The 16,171-nt window shown below is 36.1% G+C and overlaps 1 protein-coding gene across 3 annotated transcripts in view; it reads right to left on the bottom strand.

Annotated features, from left to right (window-relative positions):
* LOC136027631 (interferon-induced very large GTPase 1-like) overlaps positions 1 to 16,171 on the bottom strand; it is a 144,922-nt gene that overhangs the window by 125,599 nt on the left and 3,152 nt on the right. For all 3 annotated transcript variants that reach the window (XM_065705054.1, XM_065705055.1, XM_065705053.1), the window contains exon 2: positions 483 to 582. The gene's annotated coding sequence lies outside the window, so the exon portion shown is untranslated. The remainder of the gene's footprint in view (positions 1 to 482; positions 583 to 16,171) is intronic.

The raw sequence follows: 16,171 nt of genomic DNA, 5'->3' as shown, positions 1-16,171 counted from the left end.
CATACGCATAGTATGTTTGTATGTAGTTCAATACTTTTCTATACACTTGGCCTTTTTCAGACACATTGGGTAAAATGTAGATCCTCTCCCAATAACAAACACTACATATAAGCAATAGACGAATTGCTCAGCTCACAACCCTTGTCAAAAGGGTGTGGAAGGGATTGTCTTCCCGAGTAGTACAGTAATTGTACCCTTCGGCTATGCTGATCAAAATTGGTATCTCAAAATTTTGATTGCATGTCTTTATTGGAATAAGGAGCATGGGAAAGGGGGGATGGTTACCACCCAAGTGCTTTCGAACAATAAAATTGGCTCTAGAATTTTCATCCTCAAACTGAAAAAGCCCCTTTTGAAGTTCTTATGACAACTCCTTCCATACACGGTGCTTTGGTGAAAAAAATGATGTTTGAAACAAAGCGGTATTACCGGACAGAATTAATCAACACTCCCCAAATACTCCCTTTGTTTTAGCCACTTACCACGAGAATAAGCTTTGAGTAATGAAGTTCTTCCCTTCAGTTTTCTACCTCAGCCCAATATTCTTCACTTTACACCAGCCACATATTCTATTTTGGTTTTCTGCAATGATAAAAAAAAGCTATGAGAATGACGACTAATTTCTTAAACAAATCCTGTGAAATTATCGTTGGTAAAACTGATTAATTAAGTCACCATATATATTTCATATCATTGTGAATTGCTATATAAATATATATATAACAGATAATTGCTATATAAATTGAGATATAAATTATATAAAACTATATACTATATAAAACTATATAAATTGAGAATAAACTAACTATATAGACTAACTATAAACTAACTATATAAATTGAGAATTGCTATATAAATATATATATAACAGATATCAAAGATCTGAAGTAGGTGAAGATAAAGAGGTGAGGCTGGGCAACGAAAAGATCAATCAAGTGACAGCTCCACTTACCTAGGTAGCATTATTAGTGAAAACGGTTGGTGCAGTGAAGATGGTAAATATCGAATAGCCAAGTCCCAAGGTGAATTTTTATGGTTGAAAGAACTTGGAACTATAGGGAGATTCGAATATTGGAAGCTTCAGTGATGACAGTTTTAAGGCATGCTTCTGAAACGTGGGTGCTCCGAAAAATGATGGATGATGATAAATGTTTTCTAGAAAAACTGCTAATGGTTTATTTTGGATACACTAATCATTAGGGTATTCAAAACTATCCGTAAGCAGTTTAGGGCCTAATTAAGTCCTAGTGCCTGACCTATGCTATGCAGTAAAACTGTATGACAAATATGGGCCAATCCCACTTTCTAAGGCTATAATGAGAGAAAGTTTGAGATGGCTAGAACACTATCTGTGGACGAAGGATGATAGATTGACCAGGATCATCATTTTTGGGCAATCATATATGGGCAAACAAAAAGCAGATCAACCCCTGGATGGGTTGTGAAGGTGTCAAAAAGAAAAATTTAAGGGCAGGGTGTAAAGAGGGAGGCTTTGAATATTTGGGCAAGGAGGAGGAGCGTGCGTAGCTGTGTTGGCCTCGGCTGGCTTGGTTTTTGTTGTGAGGTGTTAGTAGTTTTAGTATATATTTGTGCCCGCTCTCAATAAATAAATGCAAAAAAGTGATGTACAAAATGAATCAAAAAAGAAGAAAACATATTTGACCATAAAAATTTAATGCAAATATGTCATTCATATTAATAGAAGAGTCAGTGATGAATAAACAATCAAGAGAGATAAAACTCTAAAAAAGAAAACTTCAAACGAGACGACGGCCAGTAAAATTAAAAGACTAAAACAACGCGGATATTTTGCCTGTATAAAACAAGGCGTCTTCAGCACAAGATAGAAAATTAAAAGAAAACTAATCTAAAAACAAATAAAAACCACCACCAAATATAATAAATACAATTGTCGCTACTTATCCACGTAGGGAAAAGCAGCTATGCGAGTTACTTCAATGAGAATCAAAGAGCAACTGAGGAAAATTTATGAAAATGGAAACTTAGTTAATTATTCTGTTGCGAAATAATCCTTTTGTAAGCTAACATTGAAGCAACTCTTTTTGGTCTAGTGGGTAATCTTGTCCCCTGGTGATTGTGTAAAATTTTAATTCCCCCATCGACTATTGGCTTATTTTTAAAAGAATATCATAAATTTGGTCAATATTTAAATTCCCTGTGTCTCTATTTATTGAAATATTAGCAAATATATGTTTTTTTTAATTTCTATAGCCTCCCTCGCCCACTGCGAAAAACCTCCATCATTAGAAATAGCTGTAGCCTCATCAAATTTTATAAAATGTTCAGGATAAAAGAATGTGTGTTCAGCTAGAGCCGAAACAAAAGTTTCGGGAGGCTTTCTTAGTTGTAGGGTTTTTTATATTGAGTAGCGATGCTCAATAAATCTTTCAGTAAATTGTTGGTGAGTTCTACCAATATAAAACTTTCCACAGGAACAAGGAATTTTATATACCCCACTAACTAAATCCCCCCGGGTTAAATCCTTCCCAGAATTAAGAAAACTACCTAATGGTCTCACTGATTGGAAACAAGTATCAATGTTATGTTTACCCAAAATTCTTTTAAGCATCTCCCCCAAAGTAGGTACATAAGGTAAAGAAATGAAACGTTTCGGTAAGTCTAATTCTGTGCACTGTGAAACACCAATAACCCTATTGTTGTGATTAATGCGTCTATTTTTTATTATTTTATCAATGAATTTAATCGGGTAACTATTACAAAATAAAACATCCCTCAAATATAACAATTCAGAATCTAAAAACTCCCGGGAACAAATTCTGAAAGCTCTATCCACCAGTGCAATCACAACCCCTCGTTTCACTGAGATAGGGTGGCAAGAGTGAAAGTTCAAATACCTATCACTGTGGGTAGGCTTTCTATAAACTGAAAAAAGTAAATGGAACTCACTTTTGATCAATAAGATATCCAGAAAAGGTAGTTTATCACTTTTTTCAAACTCCACTGTATATTTTACGTTTTTGTCAAAACTATTTAAATGTTTATGGAAAAGGTCTAAAGACTCTAAACCGTGTTTCCAAATGCAGACCACATCATCCATGAATCTGCCCCAGAAACAAGGAGAGAGCCTAAAACTGTGTATGGCGGAGGTTTCAATAGATTCCATGCAGAGATTTGCCAACAAAGGGGAGAGAGATGCCCCCATAGCCAAACCAAACACCTGTTTATAAAATTCACCTCTAAAACCAAAATAAAGAGAATGTTCATTTGCAAGAATAACCAATTTCATAATGACTTCAATCTCCAAACTCGCCATGGTCACATCTTGTATCAAATCAAAGTGCTTTTGTAATTTAATCCTTAATATATCCTCGCACTTTTTCACGTTACAATTTGAATACACGGACACTACATCAAAACTACAGAGAATTGAATTCTCCTCCAGTGTGAAATTTTTTAACTTATTAGTAAGATCAGTGGAATTTTGTATATATGATTTTTGTGTTCCTAAGAGTGGACGCAATGCCACCGACAACCACTTTCCTAATTTTGCCACTGGTGATGAAAAAGTTGATACAATGGGACGGAGGGGGAGTCCCGCCTTATGAATTTTGGGTAGACCATAGATCTTTGGTGCGGAACAACCTCTTGGATAAAATTTAATATAAAATTGAGGGGTAATGTGTAAATTATTTTTCAGGGACTCCAATTCCTTTCTAATCGATTTTACATATTTATCCGTAGGATCGAAATCCAATTTCTTGTAAAAAGTGGTATCCGAAATGATTGTATTCATTTTACGATCATAATCATCGGTGTCCATAATTACAATAGTATTGCCTTTATCTGCCCTAGTGATAGTAAGGGTCTTATCCTTTTTCAAATCAGAAAGTATTTTAATGTCATTTTTTATTATATCATTATCAATTTTTTTCATGTTAAAAGTCTTAAGTTTCCTTACGATTTTTGACTGAATAAATTTTGAACAATTTTGACTGAATAAATAGATTTTATGACCATTTACATTTGACAGGGGAAGATGTACGCGAAAACTGGGAGTTTTAGCGACACATGGATTCTAATACCATCAACAAAATATATGGGTCTCTATGATGACTTTCGTCCACTCTTTAGCATGATGAATGAATGAGTCAACCGTATAAGAAACAAAACTTAGACAAAATTCCTCTAAAAAATTTACTTCGAGCGAGTCTAGTTTGGCTTTCGGGCTTTTTGGCCCTTCATTTTTTGTTCTTAATATAAATTTAGAGAATAAAGAAATTAGGATTTGAGAAGATCTTTTCAGATTTAGATGAACATGCGCGTCTGACTTCCAATCATGTAAAACAAGTGCAGTGCAGGGGTGATTCTTTCTCTAATTTAGCACCGGAAGGTGCTCAAACATATATGATTTTTGCACTGATATGCATTGATATTAGTCGCAACACTGTTTTCTTAGTTTCAAAAGATTCTCTAATTCACTTTAAAGAGTCATCCGCTTTACATAATTGAATAATTATATTATAATAATCTTGTGTTCATTTGTTAATTTATGTTTCTAACTTAAAAGTTTAAAAAAGTAAAACAATAAAAAAAAACGTAATTTAAAGCTTAAAACGAGAAGAAATTACCTTATATATTATATACAATCTAAAACAAACAAATATGGGCATGAATGATAGAGTGAAATTTAAAACAACAGAAAAATAGACTGCATACATTTTGAAAAATTCAAGAAAAATCATTGACAGGATAATAGCAGTGTCCAAGTAAAAAGCGAAATGGACTCTATGTATCAATTATTTTATTTATTGTTTAAAAGAAAATCAATTTGTATGGAAGGATTTTTCATAGAAACTTCAGAGTGGGGTCATTAACTGTAACTATGCTTCTGGGTATGCCATAGCGCCCCCAAGGCGCTTGGGGCAAATGCTATAACTTATGATATTTTGATGTGTCTACCAAAATGATTTTTTATTGGCAATGAACATGTTTGACTCTGGGTCTCCAAAAAGGTGACGCGTAATGAGATAAAACTTTTCAGGTTTGTTCGACGGATGTTAAAATAAATCAAAACGTAATAAGTACATACAGGGTGTCGAAAGAACGTATCACCTATGTCTTTGGAACATTAAGTTGAAGATGTCTAGGACATATTGAGAGGAATAATGAACTAGTCAAAAGGCACCATCTGCGTCCTACTACTGTCAATGCTACTACTTTACAGCTATAGCTATAGTCTAAGAGTAAAACTTTCAGAGAATGTTGGAATAAACCAAAATGCACTATGTACGTGAAGGTTGTCATAATGACATATCAGCCAAATCTAAGAAACTGTTTTAGGTATTCAGTTGAAAAATTTTGGGATTTTTGATGGGAGTATTGAAATAACCAAATGGCACTATTTATACATTATTACTAATTCTATATTAGTAATAAATGTACTCTTATTACCTACTACTACTAGAAGTCCTACTACCTCTACTAGGCTAGACCAGTAAATGATTGGCACAGCCCATGTTCGGCCGAAGCAAATAATCACAATTTAAAAACAGATAGGACTTCTGGCAAATTACATAGCTTTTTGAGAGGGCAGTATTTTATTTTATTTTTCAAATGGTTTGAACCCTTGGAGATTCAAAGAGATCATTGATGTAAACCTCTTCCAGAAAGTTTCACAAAGAAAAAAAAATATAAAGAAGTCAGAAGCGCTCATTGACAGTGCTTTGAATGAACTCATTACTCCAGAGATAGTCGCTATATCTGCCAAGAAGGCTGTAGTGCTCAAGAAGAAGAAAGTCAGAAAAGCAAAAAGACTAACAAGCAAAAACCTTGTTTCTCGTAACAAGAATCACAATTAGAGTGACGATTCGGACGTAGGTGAATCTGTAAGTATCAAATCTTCAGATTTGAGTAATAGACATTGAATACGAGCCCCTTAACACTGAGAATCACAGTATAAGCATATGCTAGTAGCCAAATCTTTTTCCAAACATGACACACTTTCTTAGCGTGTAATTAGATTCGTTGCGCGTGCGCAAAGGCAGGGTTATGAATCTTGTGTTGTTATAGATCTGTGTCAAAAACTTTCAATGGAAAGTTTAGGACTTTTTGCTACTGCATATTACTTTTACTGTGCTGAGAATGTCAAAGCTTGCAACTACATTCTGGTTGAGCTGAGGAGCATGAGAGGTAGTTCCATTCACTATTTCATCATTATCATATTCGTAGCAACCGTAAAGATTTGAGGTCCAGTTTCCTATGAAGACTAGAGTAAGATTTTTTGTGCTAATTGACGAAGCAACTAGTGTTATAAAGAGGGAAATTGAAAAGAACTTGCTCGGCCGAAAGTTGCAGGTGGAAACTAGATCCGCAGAGTGCAATGCCTTGGGTGACTATTTTTCAATTTTTGATTTGAATTAAAATTTCTTTCAGTTTTGCATTTATTGCAAAACTGTTGCAAAACCTTGCTCTTTACGCTAAAGTATTTTCGGTATTTTCAAAAGAGTTATTCATTCTTATTAAATGGCATTTGTGAATCAGGGGTCATTCTTAAAGAATTGGAACAAAATTCAAATTTTAGTATAAAGAGCGAGGTGTTGACGAGGGGGGAGGGAACCCCCTCATATACGTAATAAAAATATACGGATATAGAAGTTCGTTACGTAAGTTAATTTGTAAGTTACGTTTATTTATTACTAATAAAAAAATTCGTAAAAAAATTGGAAGTTCTAGTGGCCTTTTTAAGTAGCCAAAAAATAGGAGGGCAACTAAGCCCCCTCCTCCACCCCCCTTTTTCTCAAAATTCATCGGATCAAAACTTCGAGAAAGCCATTTACCAAAAAAAGTAAAATTAATAGGCAAATTTCGCTTTAAATATTCATGTACGGTGAGGCCAAATAAAACTTACATTAATTCAAAGACGTTCAGAGATTAAATATAAGAAAATAGTTTTTTCAACTGAAAATAAGGAGTGAAATTAAAACTTCAAACGAACAGAAATTATTCGGTATGTTTAAGGGGTCTCTATCCTCCTCAACGCCCCACTCTTTACGCTAAAGTTTGACTCTTTCTCACAACTGTACTTTTTCACAACATTACTAAAAACAATAAAAACTTTAGTGTTAAGAGAGGGGCGTTGAGAAGGAGACAGCCACCTTTGATATACGGAATGAATTCCGTTTGTTTTAAGTTTTGATGTCAATTCTCACTTTCAGTTAAAACAACCTTGTTTTTTTTATTTATTCCATTGGAATAAATTTCAGCTCAGGTCACTCTTATGTCTGCATATGAAAGATGGAAGGTACATGGTGCATATGCAATAATCCAGATCTAAAAATGATTAGAAAAACAAAAACGAAATTTTTAGGTCTAACATTTGCGGTTCTTGAAAAATGCACCTAAGATATTTTCAAATGTTTAAGATCTTTTCTGTTTTTGATATCAGCTATTATTCTTCCATTCACTTTACTCGTTTTTATGAACTCGCCTTCATATCTCCAAAGCATTTAATCGCTTTAGAGATTCTGTATATATAAACAAGAGCTAAGAGCCTCATATGGCACTTGTGACGAGGCGAGAAGAGCTAAGAGCCAAGAGATCATATGGTATGAGCTCTAACAAAATTATATGAATCAACAGATTGATTTAAAAAGGAAAATAAGAGGCTTAATGCCGGTCAAGATTTAAAATAAGAGCTCTGAGTCACAAAGTCCTTCTAAATATCACAATTCATTAAGATCCGATCACCCACTCGTAAGTTATAAATACCTAATTTTTTCTAATTTTTCCTCTCCCTTTTGCCCCCCAGATGGTCGAATCTGGGAAAACGACTTTATCAAGTCAAATTGTGCAGCTCCCTGACACGCCAACCAATTTTCATCGCCCTAGCACGTCCAGAAGCACCGAACTCGCCAAATCACTGAACCCCTCCCCCCAACTCCCCCAAAGAGAGCGAATCCAGTACGATTCTGTCAATCACGTATCAAGGACATTTGTTTATTCTATCCACCAAGCTTCATCCCGATTCCTACACTCCAAGTGTTTTTCCAAGATTTCCCCCTTCAAATCCCCACAATGTCAAAAGATCTGGTCGGGATTTGAAATAAGAGCTCTGAGACATGAATTCCTTCTAAAAATCAAATTTCATTACGATCCGATCACATTTTCCGAACATTTTCATGTTTTCCAAGAATTCCGGTTCCCCCCTCCAACTCCCCCGAATGTCAAAGGATCTGGTTGGAATTTGAAATTAGAACTTTAAAGCACAAGATCCTTCTAAATATCAAATTTCATTAAGATCTGGTCACCCTTTCGTAAGTTACAAATACCTCAATTTTCAGTATTACCCCCCCCCCCCCAATTCCACCAAAGAGAGCAGATCCAGTCCAGTTATGTCAGTCACGTATCTTAGACAGGTTTCTACTCTTCCCATCCAGTTTCATCCTGATCTCACCGCTTTAAGTATTTTCTAAGATTTCCGGTCCCCCAACTGCCCCCCCCCCCAATTACGCTTGATCCGGTTGAGATTTAAAATAAGATATCGGAGTTACGAGGTCCTTCTAAATATGAAGTTTCATGAAGATCCGATCACTCCTTCGTAAGTTAAAAATACGTCATTTTTCTTATTTTTCAGAATTACCCCCCCCCCCCCGCAATTGAGCGCATCCGTTCCAATTATGTAAATCACGTATGCAAGACTTCTGCTTATTTTTCCAACCAAGTTTCATCCCAATCCATCCAATCTAAGCGTTTCCCATCATTTTAGGTTTCCCCACCCCAAACTTCCCCCAATGTCACCAGATCCGGTCAGGATTTAAAATAAGAGCTTTGAGACACGATATCCTTCTAAAAATCAAATTTCATGGAGATCCAATCACCCGTTCGTAAGTTAAAAATACCTCATTTTTTCTAATTTTTCAGAATTAACCCCCCCCCCAACTACCCCAAAGAGAGCGGATCCGTTCTGGTTATGTCAATCATGTATCTAGGACTCGTGTTTTTTTCCACCAAGTTTAATCCCGATCCCTCCACTCTAAGTGTTTTCCAATTTTTAGGTTTCTTTCTCTCAACTCCCCCCCCCCCCCAATGTCACCAGATCCGGTCGGGTTTTAAATATGAGCTCTGAGCCACGATATCCTTCTAAATATCAAATTTCATTGAGATCCGATCACCCGTTCGTAAGTTAAAAATACCTCATTTTTTTTATTTTTCAGAAATACCTTACCCCCCCCCCCCAACTACCCAAAAGAGAGCGGATCCGTTCCGTTTATGTCAATCATCTATCTAGGACTTGTGTTTATTTTTCCCACCACGTTTCATCCCGATCCCTCCACTCTAAGTGTTTTCCAAGTTTTAGGTTTCCCCCTCCCAACTCCCCGCCACCATCACCAGATCCGGCCGGGATTTAAAATATGAGCTCTAAGACACGATATCCTTCTAAACATCAAATTTCATTGAGATCCGATAACCCGTTCGTAAGTTGAAAATACCTCATTTTTCTAATTTTTAAGAATTACTCCCCCCCCCCTCAACTATCCCAAAGAGAGCAAATCAGTTCCGATTATGTCAATCGTGTATCTGGGACTTGCGCTTATTTTTCCCATCAAGTTTCATCCCGATCCCTCCTCTCTAAGTGTTTTCCAAGATTTTAGGTTCCCCCCCTCCAACTCCCCCCAATGTCATCAGACCCAGTCGGGATTTAAAATAAGTGCTCTGAGACACAATATCATTCCAAACATCAAATTTCATTAAGATCCAATCACCCGCTCATAAGTTAAAAATACTTCATTTTTTCTATTTTTTCCGAATTAACCGGCCCCCACTCCCCCCCCCCCAGATGGTCAAATCGGGAAAACGACTATTTCTAATTTAATCTAGTCTTGTCCCTGATACGCTTGCCAAATTTCATCGTCCTAGCTTACCTGGAAGTGCCTAAAGTAGAAAAACCGGGGCTTTAGGTTTTCCCCCTCCAACTCCCCCCAATGTCATCAGATCCGGTCGGGATTTAAAATAAGAGCCCTGAGACACAATATCATTCCAAACATCAAATTTCATTAAGATCCAATCACCCGCTGATAAGTTAAAAATACTTCATTTTTTCTGTTTTTTGCAAATTAACCGGGCCCCCACTCCCCCCCCCCAGATGGTCAAATCGGGAAAACGACTATTTCTAATTTAATCTGGTCCGGTCCCTGATACGCTCGCCAAATTTCATCGTCCTAGCTTACCTGGAAGTGCCTAAAGTAGCAAAACCGGGACCGACAGACCGACAGACCAACAGAATTGGCGACTGCTATATGTCACTTGGTTAATACCAAGTGCCATAAAAATAAGGGCCCAAGAAATTGTGTTGATCCCCAGGAAATTCTTACACTACCATGCTAAAACTAAGTTCTGACAGAGCACGAATATTACTTCACTTCCCAAAAATGGCATCACCGGGCCACAAAAAAGAACTTCCGAAGTGGAAAAAAGCACTTCACCACGTTTCAGTATGGAGTAGAAAAAAATAGCAAGGCGATATTTTTAAGAAAAAAGAGTATGAATGCAGAAAAATAAATAACCATATTGTATTTACTAAACTGTGTGATATAAACTGTAAGGAATATAAGGAACTGAGAGAAAAATAAAATATATGGACAGAGGTATCAAAAATATTTGATGAATTAGGAGTAAGAAATAAGTAAGAGTAAAAAATAGTTTAGTGTAACTTTAGTGTAAGAAATAAATGCCTTTAATCATTGCCTTTCCCTGCTATAATGACTAAATCACCCTTTCCAAAAACATGAAAAAAAGAGTTCAAAGAAATATAATACAAAAATAAATCCTGTATGATAAATTAAATAAAAAAAAAAGTTTTTTAAATGAAAGTAAGGAGTGACATTAAAACTTAAAACGAACAGCGAATTTCGTATATGAAAGGGGTTTTTCCTCCTCGACACCCCGCTCCTTGCGCTAAAGTTTTTTATTGTTTTAAAAAGTAGAGTTGCGAGAAAGAATCAAACTTTAGCGCAAGGAGCGGGGTGTCGAGGAGGAAAAACCCCTTTCATATACGGAGTAATTTCTGTTCGTTTTAAGTTTTAATGTCACTCCTTACTTTCATTTAAAAAAACTTGTTTTTTTATTTAATTTCTGAAAGTTTTTGAATTAATGCATGTCTGATTTTGGCTCTCCGTACATAAATTATAAAAATGAAATTTGCATATTAATTCTTTTTTTGGCTAAATGGCTTTCTCTTAGTTTTGATCAGACGATTTTAAGAAATCAGGGGTGGGGAAGGAGGTCTAGTTGCCCTCCAATTTTTCGGTTACTTAAAAAGGCGACTAGATCTTTTATTTTTAACGAACGTTTTTATCAGTAAAAAAAAATACGTAACTTAAGAATTAACTTACGTAACAAACTTTTATATTCTTATATTTTTGATTATATATATGAGGGGGTTGGTCCTCTCGTTAATACTTCGCTCTTCACACTAAATCTTGTTTTATCCCAATTCTTTAAGAATGACCCCTGAATCAGAAAGACCGTAGAATAAATAGTTGAAATTATTTTAAAAAAAATTTTAGCACAAAGAGCGAAGTATTTATCTCCTCCTAAATACCTCGCTCTTTATGCTAGAGTATTTTTAGAACCCCTCATATGCGTAATAATCTCTGTTCGTTTTAAGTTTTAATGCTTCTCCTTACTTTCAATTGAAAAAACTTTTTCATGTTTACATTTTCATTGTTTTTTTTTAGTAATGCTAGAAAGTCCTGCGCCCTTTTCATTGAATTTCTCTTCCCCCATGAAATATTCCTCCAAGGAAAGATCCTCCCATATAGCCCCCTCCCCTGAACCCAACACCCAAACAAAAAAAATCCCCCTGATAACGTTGGTACACTTCCCAGTAACCATTACTGTATGTAAACATTGGTCAAAGTTTGTAACTTGCAGCCCCTCCCCCAGGGACTGTGGGGGGTAAGTCATCCCCAAAGACATAGTTATTATGGTTTTCGACTATGCGGAACAAAATGGCTATCTCAAAATTTTGATCCGTTGACTTTGGGGAAAAAATGAGCGTGGGAGGGGGCCTAGATGCCCTCCAATTTTTTTGGTCACTTAAAAAGGGCACTAGAACTTTTCATTTCCTTTAGAATGAGCTCTTTTGCAACACTCTAGGACCACTTGGTCGATACGATGACCCCTGGGAAAAAAAAAACAAAAAAAAACAACAAAAAAACAAATAAACACGCACCCGTGATTTGTCTTCTGGCAAAAAAATACGAAATTCCACATTTTTGTAGATTGGACCTTGAAATTTTTTCTATAGGGTTCTCTGATACGCTGAATGCGATGGTGTAATTTTCGTTAAGATCCTATGACTTTTAGGGGGTGTTATCCCCTATTTTCCAAAATAAGGCAAATTTTCTCAGGCTCGTAACTTTTGATGACAAAGACTAAATTTGATGAAACTTATATATTTAAAATCAGCACAAAAATCCGATTCTTTTGATATATCTTTTAGCATCGAAATTCCGTTTTTTAGAGTTTCGTTTACTATTGAGCCGGGTCGCTCCTTACTACAGTTCGTTACTACGAACTGTTTGATTTAAAACATTGTCTTTTTCAGCTGAAAGTAAGGTCATGCACAAAAGCTTAAAATGACCAGAAATTATTTTGTACATGAAGGGGGTCTTCCTCTCCTTAACCAGTCACTCGTTATACTAAAGTTGTTTAGCTTTTCAAAAAGGCCACTATTCCATTTCAATGGCCTTGTGTCTCAGCAGGATTTCTTAATGAACTGGGACAAAAAGTCAAACATTCCCTTGAAAAGCAAGAGGTTGAGGAGGGGCATTCTGGCTCTTATACGAGGTAATTTCTGTTCGTCTTAAGCTTTAATATTGCTCCTTGCTATCAGTTGAAAACGTTTTGTGCTTAATTTGATTTTTGATAGTTTCTCAAATCATGTTCATGCCTAAGGAAGATTCAATGCTGACTTACAGGAACATAAGCCCCTGATTTCTAGCTGTTAAATTATAAATATCAATAATTGTAAACAATTTAGTAGTGCCCGATATTTTCTTTTTTTCTCTTTATAAATTATAATGTTGGGTTCAAAATAAAACTCTGGAAAAAACTGCAAAATTTAGTCAAAATTTTCGATAAACAATAGTTTTGTTGAATAAGTTCTTATTAACATTTTATGCTACAAAATGTTGTTCGACGAAGAAGGGTATTATAAAAGAAGGGATCCACTATGACCTCTACAATAGGATTCCCTGATTTAAAACATTCTTTCAAACACATTCTGAGCATATGTTCAAATACATTGAGCCTTTATAAAAGAGAAAATTTTTGATTGCTGAAAACAAAGCTCCTGGTAGCACTTGCCACAACCCCAAGAAATATCATTGTTAGGGTTATGATGCTCTACCTCCCCTTTTCTGCCTCAGTGCAGATAGGCATGTGAATATAGTATACTGTGATTCATAGAATTAGATTGTTGTAGCCTATAGAAAGATCCCCCTAATAAAACACCTATCATATAGACACAGACCAGAAAAATTCTTGTGAATCAAGATGTATTAGATACTAATTTATAACCCGACCCCTTCCCTATAAGCCACTGTAAGTTTATTTGAAGGCTCAATGAGAGTTAAGGTATTTGTAAAGCCGAATGCACTCTTTAAGGCATCTAATTGCCCCTCTTTCTCAGCAGCTCTTATGTAAGTGTATTTGAAGGCTCAATGAGAGTTAAGATATTTGCAAAGCCGAATGCACTCTTTAAGGCATCTAATCCCTCTGCCTGTAAAATGACCAATTGCCCTCTTTCTAAGCAGCTCTTATGTAAGTTTATTTGAAGGCTCAATGACATGACCAATTGCCCCTCTTTCTATGCAGCTCTTATGTAAGTTTATTTGAAGGCTCAATGAGAGTTAAGATATTTGCAAAGCCGAATGCACTCTTTAAGGCATCTAATCCCCCCGCCTGTAAAATGACTGATTGCCCCTCTTTCTAAGCAGCTCTTATGTAAGTTTATTTGAAGGCTCAATGAGAGTTAAGATATTTACAAAGCCGAATGTACTCTTTAAAATGACCTCTTTCTTAGCAGCTCTTATTCAATTCCACATCATTAAACATAATTTTATAAAATATAGACAAAATTAAATTAGTTAAATGAAGCTTTAAAATAATTATCAGAAACATATCTACAATAGAAAGAGTATCAGTTAATCAAAAAGAAGGATCTACGATATTTAAAAAATGGCTTCTTCGATAAGAGATACTTCCGTATTTCCGTGTTATATGGTAGACTTTCGAGAATTTTGACCACGAAGATGAGACGATAACTGGTTTTCACAGTCTTTATACTAGATAATTAGCTTCGGCTCGATGGGAAGCTACATTGTAGCTACTATGTTAAACTATTGTTTTTTCATCATATTTTGTTTTATTTCATTAGCATTCGCCAAACTTCACTTCTAGAATGTTCACCACGAAAGTACCGATATTTCTCTTATAAAACAAGAGCTAAGAGCTCATATGGCACTTGTGACGAGGTCGGAAGAGCCAAGAGCTCATATGGTATGAGCTCTAGCAAAATTCTAAGAATGAATTGGTTGCTTTAAAAGGAAAATCAGAGGCTTCATGCCTGTCGGGATTTAAAATAAGAGCTCTGAGTCACGAGGTCTTTTAAATATCAAAATTCATTAAGATCCGATCACCTACTCGCAAGTTAAAAATGCCTCAAATTTTCCAATTTTTCCCCTCCCTTCAGCCTCCCAGATGTTCGATTCAGGGAAAACGCTTTATCAAGTCAATTTGTACAGCTCCCTGGCACGCCTACCAATTTTCATCGTCCTAGCACATCCAGAAGCAGCAAACTCGATAAAGCACTGAACCCCACCTCTTAACTCCCCCAAAGAGAGCGGGTCCAGTCCGGTTACGTCAGTCACGTATCTACAACATTTATAAACATTTTACAAGATTTCTGGTTTCCTCCACCAGCTCCCCCAGTGTCAACAGATCTGGTCGGGATTTTGAAAGAAGAGCTCTGAGACATTAGTTCCTTCTAAATATCAAATTTCATTAAGATCCGGTCACTCGTTCTTAAGTTAAAAATACCTCAGTTTTTCTAATTTTTCCAAATTAACAACCCCTAGCTCCCCCAAAGAGAACTGATCCGTACCAATTATGTCAATCTCGTATCTATAACTTGTGCTTATTCTTCCCATCAAGTTTTATCCCGATATCATCACTCTAGTGTTTTCCAAGATTTCCGGTTTCCCGGATTTCTGCTTCCCCCTTCAGCCCTCTATGTCCCCGGATCTGATTCGAATTGAAAATGGATTATCTGAGACATAAGATTCTTCTATACATCAAGTTTCATTGAGATCCGATCACCCATTCGTAAGATACCTCGATTTCACATTTTCCAAAAATTCCGGCTTCCCCCTCCAACTTCCTTCAATGTCACCGGATCTGGTCGGTATTTAAAATCAGAGTCTTAAAGCAGAAGATCCTTCTAGATATCAAACTTCATTAATATCTAATCACCCGTTCGTAAGTTACAAATACCTCATTTTTCTAATTTTTCCGAATTACTCCCCCCCCCAAACTCCAAGAAAGAGAGTAGGTCAGTCCGGTTAGGTCAGTCATGTATCCTGGACTTGTGATTATTTTTCCACCAAGTTTCATCCTGATATCTCCTCTTTAGCGTTTTCAAAGATTTTCAACCCCCCCCCCTAATGACACTGAACCCGGTCTGGATAAAAAATAAAAGATCTGAGTTTTAAGGTCCTTCTAAATATGAAATTTCATTAAGATACGATAACTCTATTTTTTATAATTAACCCCTTCCCCCCATCTCCCCTAAAGAGAGCAAATTCGTTCCGGTTATGTCAATCCCGTAGCTAGGACTTGTGCTTATTTTCCCACCAAGTTTCATCCCGATCCCTCCACTCTAAGCATTTTAAAAGATTTTTGGTTCCCCACCCCCCAACTTCCTCTTCATCGGATAAGGTAGAGATTTAATATAAGAGCTCTGAGACATGATGTCCTTCCAAACATCAAATTTCATTAAAATCCAATCACTCCTTCGTAAGCTAAAAATACCTCATTTTTCTAATTATCTAGAGTTAACCCCCCCCCCCTACTCCCCCAAAGAGAGCAGATCCATCCTGGTTATGTCAATCACGTACCTAGGACTTGT

The sequence above is a fragment of the Artemia franciscana genome, chromosome 5 (genome assembly GCF_032884065.1).
Source record: "Artemia franciscana chromosome 5, ASM3288406v1, whole genome shotgun sequence".
NCBI lineage: Eukaryota > Metazoa > Arthropoda > Branchiopoda > Anostraca > Artemiidae > Artemia > Artemia franciscana.
Note: the sequence above shows the minus strand (reverse complement) of the source record. Positions and strands in the feature narration are given on the sequence as shown.